This window comes from Hylobates moloch, unplaced genomic scaffold, assembly GCF_009828535.3.
Source record: "Hylobates moloch isolate HMO894 unplaced genomic scaffold, HMol_V3 SCAFFOLD_12, whole genome shotgun sequence".
In the NCBI taxonomy this organism is placed as follows: Eukaryota; Metazoa; Chordata; class Mammalia; order Primates; family Hylobatidae; genus Hylobates; species Hylobates moloch.
Genome location: NW_026652287.1, coordinates 11446600 through 11462608, shown reverse-complemented (window position 1 = coordinate 11462608; position 16009 = coordinate 11446600). Strand labels below are relative to the sequence as shown.

Here is a 16009-nt window from a genome sequence, read left to right as displayed (position 1 = left end):
CAGCTTGCGGGGAGGTGTGGATGGAGAGACACGGGCGGGAACCAGGGCTGTGCGCAGCGCTTGAGGGCCAGCGCGAGTTCCGGGTGGGCGTGGGCTCTGCGGGCCCGCATTCGGACCGTCCAGCCGGCCCCGCCGGCCCTGGGCAGTGAGGGGCTTAGCACCTGGGCCAGCAGCTGCTGTGCTTGACTTCTCGCCGGGCCTTAGCTGTCTCCCTGCGGGGCAGGGCTGGGGACCTGCAGCCCGCTATGCCTGAGCCTCCCCCTGCCTCCCGCCCCCCGCCGTGAGCTCCTGCGCACCCGAACCTCATCCCTCCTGCTCCATAGCGCCCGGTCCCATCAACCACCCAGCGGCTGAGGAGTGCGGGCACACGGCGTGGGACTGGCAGACAGCTCCACCTGCACCCCTGTATGGGATCCACCTGGTGAAGCCAGCTGGGCCCGAGTCTTGTGGGGCTTGGAGAATCTTTATGTCTAGCTAAGAGATTGTAAATACATCAATCGGCACTCTGTATCTAGTTACTCTGGTGGGGACTTGGAGAACCTTTACGTCTAGCTAAGGGATTGTAAATACACCAATCAGCACTCTGTATCTAGCTCAGGTTTGTAAATGCACCAATCAGCACTCTGTGTCTAGCTCAGGTTTGTAAATGCACCAATCAGCACTCTGTGTCTAGCTCAGGGTTTGTAAATACACCAATGGACACTCTGTATCTAGCTAATCTAGTGTGGACGTGGAGAACTTTTGTGTCTAGCTCAGATATTGTAAATGCACCAATCAGCACCCTGTCAAAATGGACCAATCAGCTCTCTGTAAAACAGACCAATCAGCTCTCTGTAAAATGGACCAATCAGCAGGATGTGGGTGAGGCCAGATAAAAGAATAAAAGCCGGCCGCCCTGAGCCAGCAGCACCAACGGGCGTGGGTTACCTTGTGCAGTGTGGTTGGTTTCGTTCTTTTGCTTTTTGGGTCCGTACTGCTTTTATGAGCTGTAGCACTCACCGCGAAGGTCTGCGCAGCTTTACTCCTGTAAGCCAGTGAGACCACGATCCCGCTGGGAGGAATGAACAACTCCAGACGCGCCGCTTTAAGCTGTAACACTCACTGCGAAGGTCCGCAGCTTCACTCCTGAGCCAGCGAGACCACGAACCCACCAGAAGGAAGAAACTCCGAACACATCCGAACAGCAGAAGGAACAAACTCTGGACACGCCGCCTTTAACAATTGTAACACCGTGAGAGTCCGCGGCTTCATTCCTGAGGTTAGTAAGACCAAGAACCCACCAATTCTGGACACAAAAGTACTGGGATTACAGGTGGGAGCCACCGCGCCTGGCCCAAACTGGCACTGATTCTTGATTTGTACATCACAGTTAGTAAAAGGGCTCCCTGACTCCTAGGCTTGAATTTGGGGAGTAATTTGATATTCTTGATCATCACTAACTCCTTTGTAATATATTCTTTCAAAATATGTCTATCTCGCCTTCCCCCACTCCATGTCAGTATTTCATTTAATTATTTTTTTGAGAGGGGGTCTCATTCTATTGCCCAGGCTGGAGTGCAGTGGCGTGATGTTGGCTCACTGCAACTTCTGCCTCCTGGGTTCAAGCGATTCTCCTGTCTCAGTCTCCTGAGTAGCTGGGATTTTAGGTGAGCGACACCACGCCTGGCTAATTTTTGTATTTTTAGTGGAGATGAGGTTTCATCATGTTGGCCAGGCTGGTGTTGAACTCTTGACCTCAAGTAATCTGTCCACCTCGGTCTCCCAAAGTGCTGAGATTAAGAGGTGTCAACCACCGCGCCCAGCTAAATGTTTGCATTTTTTATAGAGACGGGGTTTCACCATGTTGCCCAGGCTGGTCTCGAATTCCTAGGCTCAAGCAATCTGCTTGCCTTGGCCTCCTAAAGTGCTGAGACTGCAGGTGCGAGCCACTGCACTCAGCCCGAGATATTGTCTTTTCTTTAAATTTATTTTTATATCATTTTATTTTATCTATTTATTTTTTGAGATGGAGTCTTGCTCTGTCACCCAGGCTGGAGTGCAGTGGCACGATCTCAGCTCACTGCATCCTCTGCCTCCTGGGTTTAAGCAGTTCTCCTGTCTCAGCCTCCCAAGTAGCTGGGATTACAGGCATGTACCACCATATCTGGCTATTTTTTCTGTTTTTAGTAGGGATGGGGTTTCACCGTGTTGGCCAGGCTGGTCTCAAACTCCTGATCTCAATCCATCCGCCTCGGCCTCCCAAAGTGCTGGGGTTACAGGCATGAACCACCATGCCCAGCTGTATTTTATTTCATAGAGAGGGTTTCACTATGTTACCCAGGTTAGTCTTGAACTCCTGGGCTCAAGTGATCCTCTTGCCTTGACCTCCCAATGTGCTGGGATTACAGGCGTGAGCCCATTCCAAAATATTTTCTGAACTTTTGTTCAGAAATACCAATGGTGAATAGGCAGTAGACAACATTTAGGGAATAGGCAGGAAGTGGGGAAGGTACGGAGGGGGTGGAGATTAACACCCAAACTCTGGGACTTTCCCTCTCACAAATTTTAGACACCTTTAAAATATATACCTGATTCCAGTCTCTCTTACACAAATGATGAATATAAATAGGAAGATAGAAAGTGCATTTGGCAAACAGGTGCCAAGCAACAGTCTTGAACAGATGATTGAACATTTCATTTGTTTCTCTGTTAATAATGAATCTATTTGCAATGTAAATTTCCAGCTAATCTTTTAACTCCTCTTTAGCCACTCTAGAGTAGTAGGAAAAGGATAGTAAGCTTCTGGATTTGATTTTTCCTAAGTACAGATTATCCTGAAAATATAAATTACATGATTTTTTTTTTCTTTCAGGAAAAGCATTCAGGTATAATTAAGTCAAACAACATCATGCCCATAATTTTCCACTTTTAAGAGATGGGGTTTCACTCTGTCACCCAGGCTGAAGTGCAGTGGTATGATTATAGCTCATTGCAGCCTTGACCTGGCCTCAAGCCATCCTCCCACCTCAGCCTTCCAAGGTGTTGGGATAATAAGTGTGAACCACTGTGCCTGGTTTACTTTCTACATGTTAACACTAGTGATTAAATGAAGATTGAAAATAGAAACATGCTAGGGAAAAAATACTTTGAATGTTATCTATGGCTCCACTATATTGGAGATCTTATCAAACTTTTTACAAAATCAAAATGAAAAAAAATTTTTTTTGAGTGTCTCACTCTGTTACTCAGGCTGGAGTGCAATGGCGCAATCACCGTGGTAGCCTTCACTGTGCAGGCTCAAGCCACCCTACCACCTCAGCCTCCTGAGTAGCTGGGACCACAGGCACGCACCACCTTGCCTGGCTGCTTTTTTATTTTTTTATAGGGACAGGGTCTTGCTATGTTGCCCAAGCTGGTCTCAAATTCCTGGGCTAAAGCGATCCTCCTGCCTTGGCCTCCGAAAGTGCTGGGATTACAGGCATGAGCCACTGTGCCCAGTGGAAAGAAATTATTTTGTTTAGCTTGTTAAAAATTGAGATGAAATTCATATGACATCAGGTTAACCATTTTGAAGTAAATAATTTGGCCAGGCATGGTGGCTCACACCTGGGATCCCAGCACTTTGGGAGGCCAAGGTAGGCAGATCACCTGAGGTCAGGAGTTCAAGACCAACCTGGCCAACATGGTGAAACCCCATCTCTATTAAAAATACAAAAAAATTAGCCAGGCATGGTGGTGGCTACCCGTAATCCCAGCTACTCGGGAAGCTGAGGCAGGAGAATCATTTGAACCTGGGAGGTGGAGGTTGCAGTGAGCTAAGATTGCACCACTGCACTCCAGCCTGGGCAACAGAGCAAGACTGCCATTTCAAAAATAAATAAAGTGAATAATTCAGGCTGGGAGTGGTGCTCATATCTGTAATCCCAGTACTTTGGGAAGCTGAGGCAGGCGGGTCACCTGAGGTCAGGAGTTAGAGACCAGCCTGGCCAACATGGCAAAAGCCTGTCTCTACTAAAAATACAAAAAAAAAAAAATTAGCTGGGTGTGGTAGTGAGCACCTGTAATCCCAGCTACTGGGAGGCTGAGGCAGGAGAATCACTTGAACCCAGGAGGTGGAGGTTGCAGTGAGGAGAGACTGCACCACTGCACTCCAGCCTGGGCAACAGAATGAGACTCCATCTCAAAATAAATAAAAATTTTAAAAATAATAAAGTGAATAATTCAGTAATAGTAGTACATTCACCATGATGTGCAACCACCACCTCTACCTTGTTTCAAAACATTTTCATCACTGTAAAAGGAAACCCCATGCCCACTAAGCAATTACTCCCTATTCCTCCACTCTCCTCAGCCCCTGGAAACGACCAATGTGCTTCCTGTCTCTACGGATTCATTTATACCGGGCGTTTCATACAAATGGACTCAGCCAGGCATGGTGAATCCTGCCTGTAAGCCCAGCACTTTGGGAAGCAGAGGCTGGAGGATCATTTGAGGGCAGAAGTTTGAGACTAGACTGGGCAACAGAGCAAGACTCTGTCCCTGCAAAAACAAGGGGGGGGGATGTGATACAATATGTGACCTTTTGTTTCTGGCTTATTTGACTTAGTATAGTGTTACCCAGATTCATTCATGTTGTAACATGTATCACTACTTCATTCATTTCTTATGGCTGAGTAATATTCTGTTGTGTATATATACCACAATGTTTTAATCCATTCATCAGTTGATGGAAATTTGGGATATATCTGTCTTTTGACTCTTGTTTATAGCACTGCTATGAACATTCATGTACAAGTATTTGTTTTAGTATCTGTTTTCAGTTCTTTTGAGTATATACTTAGGAGTAGAATGCTAATTCCTTTTTTTTTTTTTTTTTTTTGAAACAGAGTCTCGGCCGGGCATTGTGGCTCACACCTGTAATCCCAGCACTTTGGGAGGCCAAGGTGGGTGGATCATGGGAGGTCAGGAGTTCAAGACCAGTCTGGCCAGCATGGTGAAACCTCGCCTCTACTAAAAATACAAAAATTAGCCGGGCGTGGTTGTGCGTGCCTATAATCCCAGCTACTGGGGAGGCTGAGGCAGGACAATCGCTTAAAACCTGGAAGCAGAGGTTGCAGTAAACCAAGAATGTGCCACTGCATGCCAGCCTGGATGACAGAGCAAGATTCCATCTCAAAAAAAAAAAAAAAAGAAACAATCTTGCTCTGTTGCCCAGGCTGGAGTGCAATGGCGCAATCTCGGCTCACCGCAACCTCTGCCTGCCAGGTTCAAGCGATTCTCCTGCCTCAGCCTCCCGAGTAGCTGGGAATACAGGCACGTGCCACTGCGCCCGGCTAATTTTTATATTTTTAGTAGAGACGGGGTTTCACCATGGTGGCCAGGCTGGTCTTGAACCCCTGACCTCAAGTGATCCACCCGCCTTGGCCTCCCAAAGTGCTGGGATTACAGACGTGAGCCACCGTGCCCAGCCAGGAACTACCTTTTTGTATTCAAGAGTTAGCTCCAAACTAGTCAATGCTGAAGGCCTGTTTATCCATTACAATTCTCATTTGCTTCTAAAATACATAAAGAGGCTAAAACAATTGGCTTGATGGAAAAAAAAGTTCAACTCAAGATAAACACTGCATGATCTCATTATGTGTGGTATCCAAAGAAGTCTAACTCATAGAAACGAGAGGAAGTTGGTTGACAAGAGCCATAGGGAGGGAGAAACAGGAGAATTTTGGTCAAAGGAAGGTTTCAATTATAAGATAAATAAATTTTGGAGATCAAACATATAGCATATGGTAACTCTAATTAATAATAATGTAGGCCGAGCACAGTGGCTCACGTCTGTAATCCCAGGACTCCGGGAGGCCAAGGCAGGCGGATCACGAGGTCAGGATATCAGGATATCAAGTCCATCCTGGCTAACGCAGTGAAACCCCATCTCTATTAAAGATACAAAAAATTAGCCAGGCATGGTGGCAGGCGCCTGTAGTCCCAGCTACTCGGGAGGCTGAGGTGGGAGAATGGCATGAACCCAGGAGGTGGAGCTTGCAGTGAGCCCTCCAGCCTGGGTGACAAAGCAAGACTCCGTCTCAAAAAATAATAATAAATAATAATAATAACAACAATAATGTATTGTATACTTGACGTTTTCTAACAGAGTAGAGCTTAAGTGTTCTTGCCACAAAAAAATGGTAATTATATGAGGTGGTGGATATGTTAATTAGCCTGACTGTGGTGATCTTTTTATGACAATGAGTTTCACTCTTGTTCTTGTTGCCCAGGCTGGAGTGCAATGGTGCCATCTAGGCTTACTGCAACCTCCACCTCCTGGATTCAAGCGATTCTCCTGCCTCAGCCTCCCAAGTAGCTGAGATTACAGGCATGGGCCACCATGCCTGGCTAAATTTGTATTTTCAGTAGAAACAGGGTTTCTCCATGTTGGTCAGGCTGCTCTCGAACTCCCAACCTCAGGTGATCCGCCCGCCTCGGCCTCCCAAAGTGCTGGGATTGCAGGCATAAGCCACCGCGCCTGGCTGTGGTGATCATTTTACAGTGTATAAATATATCAAAGCATCATATTATATACCGTGAATATATACAGTTTTTGTCAATTACACCTCAATAAAGATGGGAGGGAAAGAAAAAGAAAAATGTTTAACTCTACCAAAAATAAAAGAAATGCAAATCAAAATAAGAAAAATGCCATTATTTAGACTTAAAAAGCCAGGCATGGTGGTTCATACCTGTAATCCCGACACTTCGGGAGGCTGAGGCAGGAGGGTCGCTTGAGGTCAGGAGTTCAAGACCAGCCTGGGAAACAGTAAGACTCTACCTCTACAAAAAAAAATTTTTGGCCGGGCGTGGTGGCTCATGCCTGTAATCCCAACACGCTGGGAGGCTGAGGCAGGTGGATCACTTGACGTCAGGAGTTAGAGACCAGCCTGGCCAACATGATGAAACCCCATTTCTACTAAAATACAAAAATTAGCCAGGCATGGTGGCAGGCGCCTGTAATCCCAGCTACTGGGGATGCTGAGGCATGAGAATCGCTTGAACCCAGGAGGTGGAGGTTGCAGTGAGCAGAGATCTCACCATTGCACTCAAGCCTGGGCAAAAGAGTGATATTCTGTCTCAAAAAAAAAAAAATTTTTTTTTTAATTAGCCAGATGTGGTGGCACACACCTGTAGTCCCAGCTACTCGGGAGGCTGAGGTGGGAGGATTGCTTGAAACCAGGAGTTTGAGGCTGTAGTGAGCTATAATTGTGCCACTGCACTGCAGCCTGGGTGACAGAGTGAGATCCTATTTCTTTTTTTGTGGGGGGGATGGAGTCTCGCTTTGTCTCCCAGGCTGGAGTGCAGTGGCACTATCTCGGCTCATTGCAACCTCCACCTCCCGGGTTCAAGCAATTCTTTTGCCTCAGCCTCCAGAATATTACAGGGATTAGGGTTGGGATTACGGTTGCCTGCCACCATGCCAGGCTAATTTTTGTATTTTTAGTAGAGATGGGGTTTCACCATGTTGGCTATGCTGGTCTTGAACTCCTGACCTCAAGTGATCTGCCCACCTCGGCCTTTCGAAGTGCTCAGATTATAGACATGACCCACCATGCCCGGCTTGATCCTATTTCAAATAAATAAGTAAATAAATAAAATAGACACAGTATTGGCCAAGATCTGAGTAAATTAATAAGCGCTGATCAGAGTGCAGAGAATTGGGCTCTTTCTATACAAAACCAATAGAAATGCAAATTGATACACCCTTTCCCTGGAAAAATTTGAATATAGCCTGGACAACATAGCAAGACCCCCATCTCTTTAAAATAATGAGAACATCTGTGTTCTAACACATAGTACTTAGCTTTCTTTTTCTTTTTTTTTTTTTTTTTTTGAGGAGGAGTCAAGCTGTGTCACCCAGGCTGGAGTGCAGTGGCACAATCTCGGCTCACTGCAAGCTCTGCCTCCCAGGCTCAAACAATCCTCCTGCCTCAGCCTCCCGAGTAGCTGGGACTACAGTTGTGTGCCACACCCGGCCTCTGGCCAGCATACTTTTTAAAAATTGGAAGACTCGGATGGGCGCTGTGGCTCACGCCTGTAATCCCCGCACTTTGGGAGGCCGAGGCAGGCGGATCACGAGGTCAGGATATCAAGTCCATCCTGGCTAACACAGTGAAACCCCGTCTCTATTAAAAATACAAAAACTTAGCCGGGCATGGTGGCGGGCGCCTGTAGTCCCAGCTACTTAGGAGGCTGAGGCAGGAGAATGGCGTGAACCTGGGAGGTGGAGGTTGCAGTGAGCCGAGATCACGCCACTGCACTCCAGCCTGGGTGACAGAGCAAGACTCCATCTCAAAAAAAAAAAAAAAAATTAGAAGACTCAGTAAATGTTAAGTCTGGCTATTGTAATTGTCAGATGTACATCAAAATGCTGGTACTGCTTTAAGTAGTGGAAATGTAATTTTAATTTTCTTTTGTACACTTTTCCATGTTTCTCACAATAGTGCATTTTCCTTTTGTAATCAGAAAAAAAAATTAAAAGAAAAAAATTAAGATTTCGGTCCTTATAGCCATCTTTATAGTCAACTTTCCAAGCAAGATAACTTTGCTCAAGGTAATTCTCACTGCTGTGGGACAGTGATTCCATATTGGATAAAGGCTTCGATATTTTTGGAAAGGCATCCCAATCTTTGCTACCGTCTCTTCTAATAAGAGTCGAGGTGAACGGCACTATCAAACAACTGCAAAATACTTCCATCAGGTCAGCGCTCCAGGATATTTCTATTCTTAGACATAGTAAGATTTGGAGAGCAGTGCTTTAGAGGCTGGGCAAGAATTTTAGAAAGCTAAGGATTACAACAGATCTGGACATTCTCCCCCACCCCCATTAACAGTCATGAACTGCAAATTTCTATTAGGGGTCACTCATTTACAGGAAAAACAGCGAAAATCAAGAAACTTGGATTATGTCATTCCTCTACTAACATTTTTGATGGCACCCCTGTGCCTATTCTAGTACCTACACATTACTTAGCCAGGCATCTGAGGTCATTTTAAAGATAATTTTCAGGCCAGATGTAGTAGCTCATGCCTGTAATCCCAGAATTTTGGGAGGCTAAGGTGGGAGAATTGCTTGAGCCCAGGAGTTTGAGACCACTTTGGGCAAGAGGGCAAAACTCCATCTCGACAAAAAATACAAAAATTAGCCGGGTGTGGTGGCACCCACTGGTGGTTCCAGCTACTCAGGAGGCTGAGGCAGGAGGATCGCTTGAGCCCAGGGGTGGAGGCTGTAGTGAGCCGTGACTGTGCCACTGCACTCCAGCCTGGGCAACAGAGCAAGACTCTGTCTCAAACAAAAAAAATAAAGTGATATTCGGAGTGACTTGAAACATGGATCTGAATCTAGGTACTGGAGTTTCCACTTTCAGCTTTGGGACTATCAGTTCACACCCAGCTCTAAATATATCAAGAGCAAATTCCAAGAACTCTTCTGTGAGTGTCATATCAATATACACACCTGCATGTATACTGCTAAGCCACTGTGCCTGGCCAAAAATATTTTTTTCAAGTGTCTAATGGTGTAATAATTAGCCATTCAAATTAAAGGGGCCATTCTAAAGAATTAGCTTCAGGCCGGGTGCGGTGGCTCACGCTTGTAATCCCAGCACTTTGGGAGGCCGAGGCGGGCGGATCACAAGGTCAGGAGATCGAGACCACGGTGAAACCCCGTCTCTACTAAAAATACAAAAAATTAGCCGGGCCTGGTGGTGGGCGCCTGTAGTCTGAGCTACTTGGAGAGGCTGAGGCAGGAGAATGGCGTGAACCCGGGAGGCGGAGCTTGTAGTGAGCCGAGATTGCGCCACTGCACTCCAGCCTGGGTGACAGAGCGAGACTCCGTCTCAAAAAAAAAAAAAAAAAAAGAATTAGCTTCAGCAGGTGGTGTGGCTCAGGCCTGTAATCCCAGCACTTTGGGAGGCCAAGGCAGGTGGATCTCCTGAGGTCAAGAGTTCGAGACCAGCCAGGCCAACATGAAGCAACCCCATCTCTACTAAAAAAAATACAAAAATTAGCCAGGTGTGGTGTTGTGTACCTGTAGTCCCAGCTACTCAGGAGGCTGAGGCAGGAGAATTGCTTGAACTCGGGAGGTGGAGGTTGCAGTGAGCTGACATCTTGTCATTGCACTCCAGCCTCGACAACAAGAGCGAAACTCTGTCTCAAAAAAAAAAAAAAAGTTGAAGTAGGGGAGATAAGAATTAAATAGAATTGAATCAGTTGAAACAAAAAAAATTTCAATGCAAGATCAAAAGAGCTGTTTTGGAAATCTTGCCAGCAGTGCTGAAAAGAAAAGGCTATTTTATTAACCTTTTAGCAAAGACATAGATGTGTATTCAAGAATACCATTTGAAATCATAGTCTATTACAAAATTACTACAGGCAGCCAGGCATGGTGGGTCATGCTTGTAATCCCACCATTTTGGGAGGCCAAAGCAGGAGGATTGCTTGAGGCTGGGAGTGTCAGACCAGCCTGGGTAACATAGCAAGATCTTGTCTCTACAAAAAACAAAACAAAACAAAAAAGTGGGCCAGGTATGGTGATGCATGCCTGTAGTCCCAGCTATTCAGGAGGCTGAGGGGGGAAGATCACTTGAGCCAAGAAGGTCAATGCTGCAGTAAGCCATGATCATGCCACTGCACTCTAGCTTGGGCAACGGAGCAAGAGCCTGTCTCAAAAAGAAAAAGAAATTACTACTACAAGTATTGTGACTCTAGAAGGTGTAAGGGTTTCAGAATGAGGATGGACAAAGGTTGACATTTTTGGGAACAATTATTAGGCACATGTATCTTCTTTTTTTTTTTTCGAGATGGGGTCTCACTCTGTTGCCCAGGCTGGAGTGCAAATGGTGCAATCTCGGCTCACTGCAACCTCTTTCTCCCGCGTTCAAGCGATTCTCTTGCCTCAGCCTCCTGAGTAGCTGGGATTACAGGCGCATGCCACCATGCCTGGCTAATTTTTGTATTTTTACTAGAAATGGGGTTTCACCATATTGGTCAGGCTGGTCTCTAACTCCTGACCTTGTGATCCACCCACCTTGGCCTCCCAAAGTGCTGGGATTACAGGCGTGAGCCCCCCGTGCCCAGCTTAGGCACATGTATATTCTTATATGATTGTAAATGAAGGTGGTGATGGATAAGAGTACTAATCTTTTTATCCTGCATAGTCTGAAATTGGAATTTTCAAGGCAACTCTTTTTATCGCAACCATCTGAATATCTCCTTCCCTGAATGTCTATTTTATTCATTTATCAGTTGACAATGTTTGTATTTCATTGTGTCTAATTTGGCTATAAATGTGCAAGAGCGTCAGCCTGTCTGCCTTGGATTGTAAACTGTTAGAGGAGAGAGGCAAGGTTTAGCTAATTCTCTGTGTGAATCATTTAGCATGGCATAGCACTACACACAATTAAGGTTTTAATAAATGTGTTGATTATGATCTTTGAAAAGAGGCTTAGTCCCATTTATGGTCTTCTTGATCTTGTCAGCACTTCGCTAGAGGGTGGGGAGAGTTGACTTAATCTACATTTTTTTTTTTTTTTTTTGAGACAGAGTCCCACTCTGTCATCCAGGCTGGAGTGCAGTGGCATGATCTCGGTTCACTGCAACCTCTGCCTCCCCAGGTTCAAGCAATTCTTGTGCCTCAGCCTCCCAAGTAGTTGGGATTACAGGTGTGCGCCACCATGCCCGGCTAATTTATGTATTTTTAGTAGAGACGGTTTCACCATGTTGAACAGGCTGGTCTCAAACTCCTCACCTGAAGTGATCTGCCCGCCTTGGCCTCCCAAAGTGCTGGGATTACAGGCTTGAACCACTGCACCTGGCCTACTTTTAATACCTGAAGCTTATGCTAAATATGATAACTGCAACCTATCAGTGACGTCTGTTGGTGAATATCTGAAATGTTGTATTTTCACATTTCTGTAGCTGTTTGAGATATTATTACTTACACGGTACTTGGATACTTGACTTGAAGTAAATATGTTTTAAAATTCAATCACTTCAGTGTGAAATTCAAATTTTATGGAATCCAAAAATATTTATTTTGACTTTTGCCAACAGTTATTGGGGATGGAATGCCTAATCCTTGAATTGTAACTTCAACAGAAGGGTCTCATTACCAGCACAGGGGTGAACAAAGGCTCAAGGAGACAGGAGACTTCTATATTTTGCCTCTAACTATTTTTATTACAGTCAGTGATGTTAATCTCTAAAATATCCCAATAAATTAATGTAATCACTGCAGTTTTCTTTTCTTTTCTTTTTGAGACAGAGTTTCACTCTTGTTGCCCAGGCCGAAGTGCAATGGCACGATCTTGGCTCACTGCAACCTCCACTGCCCGGGCTCAAGTGATTCTCCTGCCTCAGCCTCCTGAGTAGCTGGGATTACAGGCGTCTGCCACCACGCCCAGCTGATTTTGTATTTATAATAGAAACGGGGTTTCTCCATGTTGGTCAGGCTGGTCTCGAACTCCCAACCTCAGGTGATCTGCCCACCTCGGCCTCCCAAAGTGCTGGGATTACAGGCGTGAGCCACCACACCCAGCAGTTTTCTATCCATTCTATCAATATTCTATGCATTCCTTCATATTTATTAAGTTGTCTATTATGTGCTAGGTTTTGAAATGTATAAAGAAGATGGAGGCCAGGTGTGGTAGCTCACACTTGTAATCCCAGCAGTTTGGGAGGCTGAGGTGGGAGGAACACTTGAGCCCAGGGGTTTGAGATCAACTTAGGCACCATAGGGAGACCCTGTCTCTACAAAACTTTTTTCAATAATTATCTGGGTGTGGTGGCATGTGCCTGTGGTCCCCGTTACTCAGGAGGCTGAGGCAGGAGGATTGCTTGAGCCTAGGAGGTTAAGGCTGTGGTGAGCCGTGTTTGTGCCACTGAACTCCAGCTTGGGCAACAAAAAGAAGGTAGACATGGTAACTGCCCTCATGCAGCGTAGAGTCTATCCAGACAAGTAACCAGTTACACAGTGGGCTGCCTTTGTGGATGGGAGGAGATGTTGACTGGAGAGGAACATACACAGACACACACAAACACACACACATTTCTGGGATGACAGAAATGTTCTTATTTGGCCGGGCGCGGTGGCTCACGCTTGTAATCCCAGCACTCTGGGAGGCCGAGGCGGGCGGATCACGAGGTCAGGAGATCGAGACCACGGTGAAACCAAAATATAGCCGGGCGTGGTGGCGGGCGCCTGTAGTCCCAGCTACTCGGAGAGGCTGAGGCAGGAGAATGGCGTGACCCGGGAGGCGGAGGTTGCAGTGTACATGAATGTATCCAGTCATCAAAATTCACCGAAGTGGCCAGGTGTGGTGGCTCACGCCTGTAATCCCAACACAGGCGGGGAGATCACATGAGGTCAGGAGTTCGAAACCAGCCTGGCCAAGATGGTGAAACCCCATCTCTATTAAAAATACAAAAATTAGCCAGGCATGGTGGCACGCGCTTGTAATCCCAGCTACTTGGGAGGCTGAGGCAGGAGAATCACTTGAACTTGGGAGGCGGAGGTTGTAGTGAGTAGAGATTGCGCCACTGAACTCCAGCCTGGGTGACAGAGGGAGACTCTGTCTCAAAACAAAAACAAAACTCACTGAACTGAACACTTAAGTTTCGTGCATTTTATTATACCTTAATTGCGCTTCAATTTAAAAAAAAAAAAGCAGAAAAGAAAAACCAAGGTAGCAAAATAGCGATTATAATACGGTATGACAATGAGTATCGCTTATGATGTGCATGTGTATCAGTGTGCCTGACAAATTTAGGAGTTCAGAGTACAGCTCCTTGAGAAAGTCTACAGAACTGGTAGCTAAAGGTTGATTAAAGTTAGCCAGTCGAGGAAGCCAATGAAGCGCTTCCTGTGAACTTGCAAGAGATGGAGAATTTACATCTCAAAGGAGCTTGCCTGTGCAAAGGCCCAGAGGTAGGAGAGTATGACCCACTGGGGCACTGCAAGCAGTTCAGTATGGTTACAGTGGAGGTTGTGAGGTGAGGGTGGTGGGAAGTAGGACTGGAGGGGTGAGCAGGGAATGGAAGATAAAGGACCCTATAACACTATTTTAATAAATTTGGATTTTTTCATGAGGCCATTGGGAAACCCTAAAGGAATAAATAATGTGTGTGTGTGTGTGTGTGTGTGTGTGTGTGTGTGTGTGTATTTTTTTTTTTTTTGGAGACAGTCTTGCTCTGTTGCCAGGCTGAAGTGCAGCGGCCCGATCTTGGCTCACTGCACCCTCTGCATCCCGAGTTCAAGCGATTCTCCTGCCTCAGCCTCCCGAGTAGCTGAGATTATAGGCACCCACCACCATGCCTGGCTAATTTTTGGATTTTAAGTAGAGACAGGGTTTGGCCATGTTGGCCAGGCTGGTCTTGAACTCCTGGTCTCAAGTGATCTGCCCGCCTCGGCCTCCCAAAGTGCTTGGATTATAGGCATGAGCCGCCTCACCCCACCATCCCAAAGGAATTTAAATAGGAAAAGACAAAGTCAGGCTTATGGTGTAAAGAGGCTTTTCTCCTCAGGATAGAGAGCAAACCGGAAGTGGGGATGACTAAGTAGGTGGTGGGGGTGGGTGGGGGAGTGCAGACCGGAGCTCAAGCTTCTGCAGCTGCAATGAAGCAAGAGAAACAGTAAGGGCCATGGGCCAAGGGGATGGAGAAGTGGATGGATGTGAGTGGCACACAGGGCTAGAGCTGCTCAAAGGCAAAGTCAAGGATGACTTGCAGTTCTCTAGGATGGTGCCATAGAGCATGGTAGGGAACCCAGGAAGAGGAGCAGGGGTTGGAAGGAAGTGGGTACTGAGCTGACAGATCTGATACACAGGGAAGAGATGGATGAGCAGAGGCTCAGGAGACCCATATACAGACCTAGACAGGGAATTCCTGAGAATGGTTACCTCTCTGGAGTTACAGGGTGAGGTCATCCAGGAGAATCTGTCGAGTGAGAAGTGGAAAGGCCCGCAATACTTGTATGAACACCAAAACTTGAAGGGTGTGTAGAGGAGACGGAGAAGAAATTGCTCAGAGAGACAGAAGGAAAACCAAGAGAGTAGAGTGGGTGGCCCAGCGCGATGGCTCACACCTGTAATCACAACGCATTAGGAGGCTGAGACAGGAGGACTGCTTGAGCCCAGAAGTTCGAAACCATCCTGGGCAACACAGGGAGACCCAGTCTCTACAAAAAATAATAATAAATTAGGTGGATGTGATGGTGCACATCTGTAATCCCAGCTACTCAGGAGACTTAGGAGGACTGCTTAAGCCCAGGAGATCAAGGCTGCAGTGAGCCATCATGGTGCCACTGCACGCCAGCCTGGGTGACAGAGCAAGATCCTGACTCAAAACAATTATTTATTTATTTATTTATTGAGACGGAGTTTTGCTCTTGTTGCCCAGGCTGAAGTGCAGTGGTGTGATCTCGGCTCACCACAATCTCCGCCTCCCAGGTTCAAGCGATTCTCCTGCCTCAGCCTCCTGAGTAGCTGGGATTACAGGCATGCGCCCACCACGTCGGCTAACTTTGTATTTTTAGTAGAGACGGGTAGAGACAGGGTTTCTCCATGTTGGTCAGGCTGGTCTCGAACTCCCGACCTCAGGTGATCCGCCCACCTCAGCCTCCCCAAGTGTTGGGATTATAGCATGAGCCGCTGTGCCCAGCCAAAAAATTTTTTGAGAAGAAAAGAAATCTGGCCGGGCGCGGTGGCTCACGCCTGTAATCCCAGCACTTTGGGAGGCCAAGGCGGGTGGATCACGAGGTCAGGAGATCGATACCATCCTGGCTAACAGTGAAACTCCGTCTCTACTAAAAAAATACAAAAAATTAGCCGGGCGCAGTGGCGGGTGCCTGTAGTCCCAGCTACTCCAGAGGCTGAGGCAGGAGAATGGCGTGAACCCGGGAGGCGGAGCTTGCAGTGAGCCAAGATCGCGCCACTGCACTCCAGCCTGGGCGACAGAGCAAGACTCCGTCTCAAAAAAAAAAAAAAAA

At 46.6% G+C, this 16009-nt stretch overlaps 1 protein-coding gene across 1 annotated transcript in view; it reads right to left on the bottom strand.

Moving 5' to 3' along the window:
* Positions 1 to 15596: 15596 nt before the first annotated feature.
* KDM2B (lysine demethylase 2B) overlaps positions 15597 to 16009 on the bottom strand; it is a 110580-nt gene continuing 110167 nt past the window's right edge. The window contains exon 13 of the transcript XR_009208827.1: positions 15597 to 15615. The gene's annotated coding sequence lies outside the window, so the exon portion shown is untranslated. The remainder of the gene's footprint in view (positions 15616 to 16009) is intronic.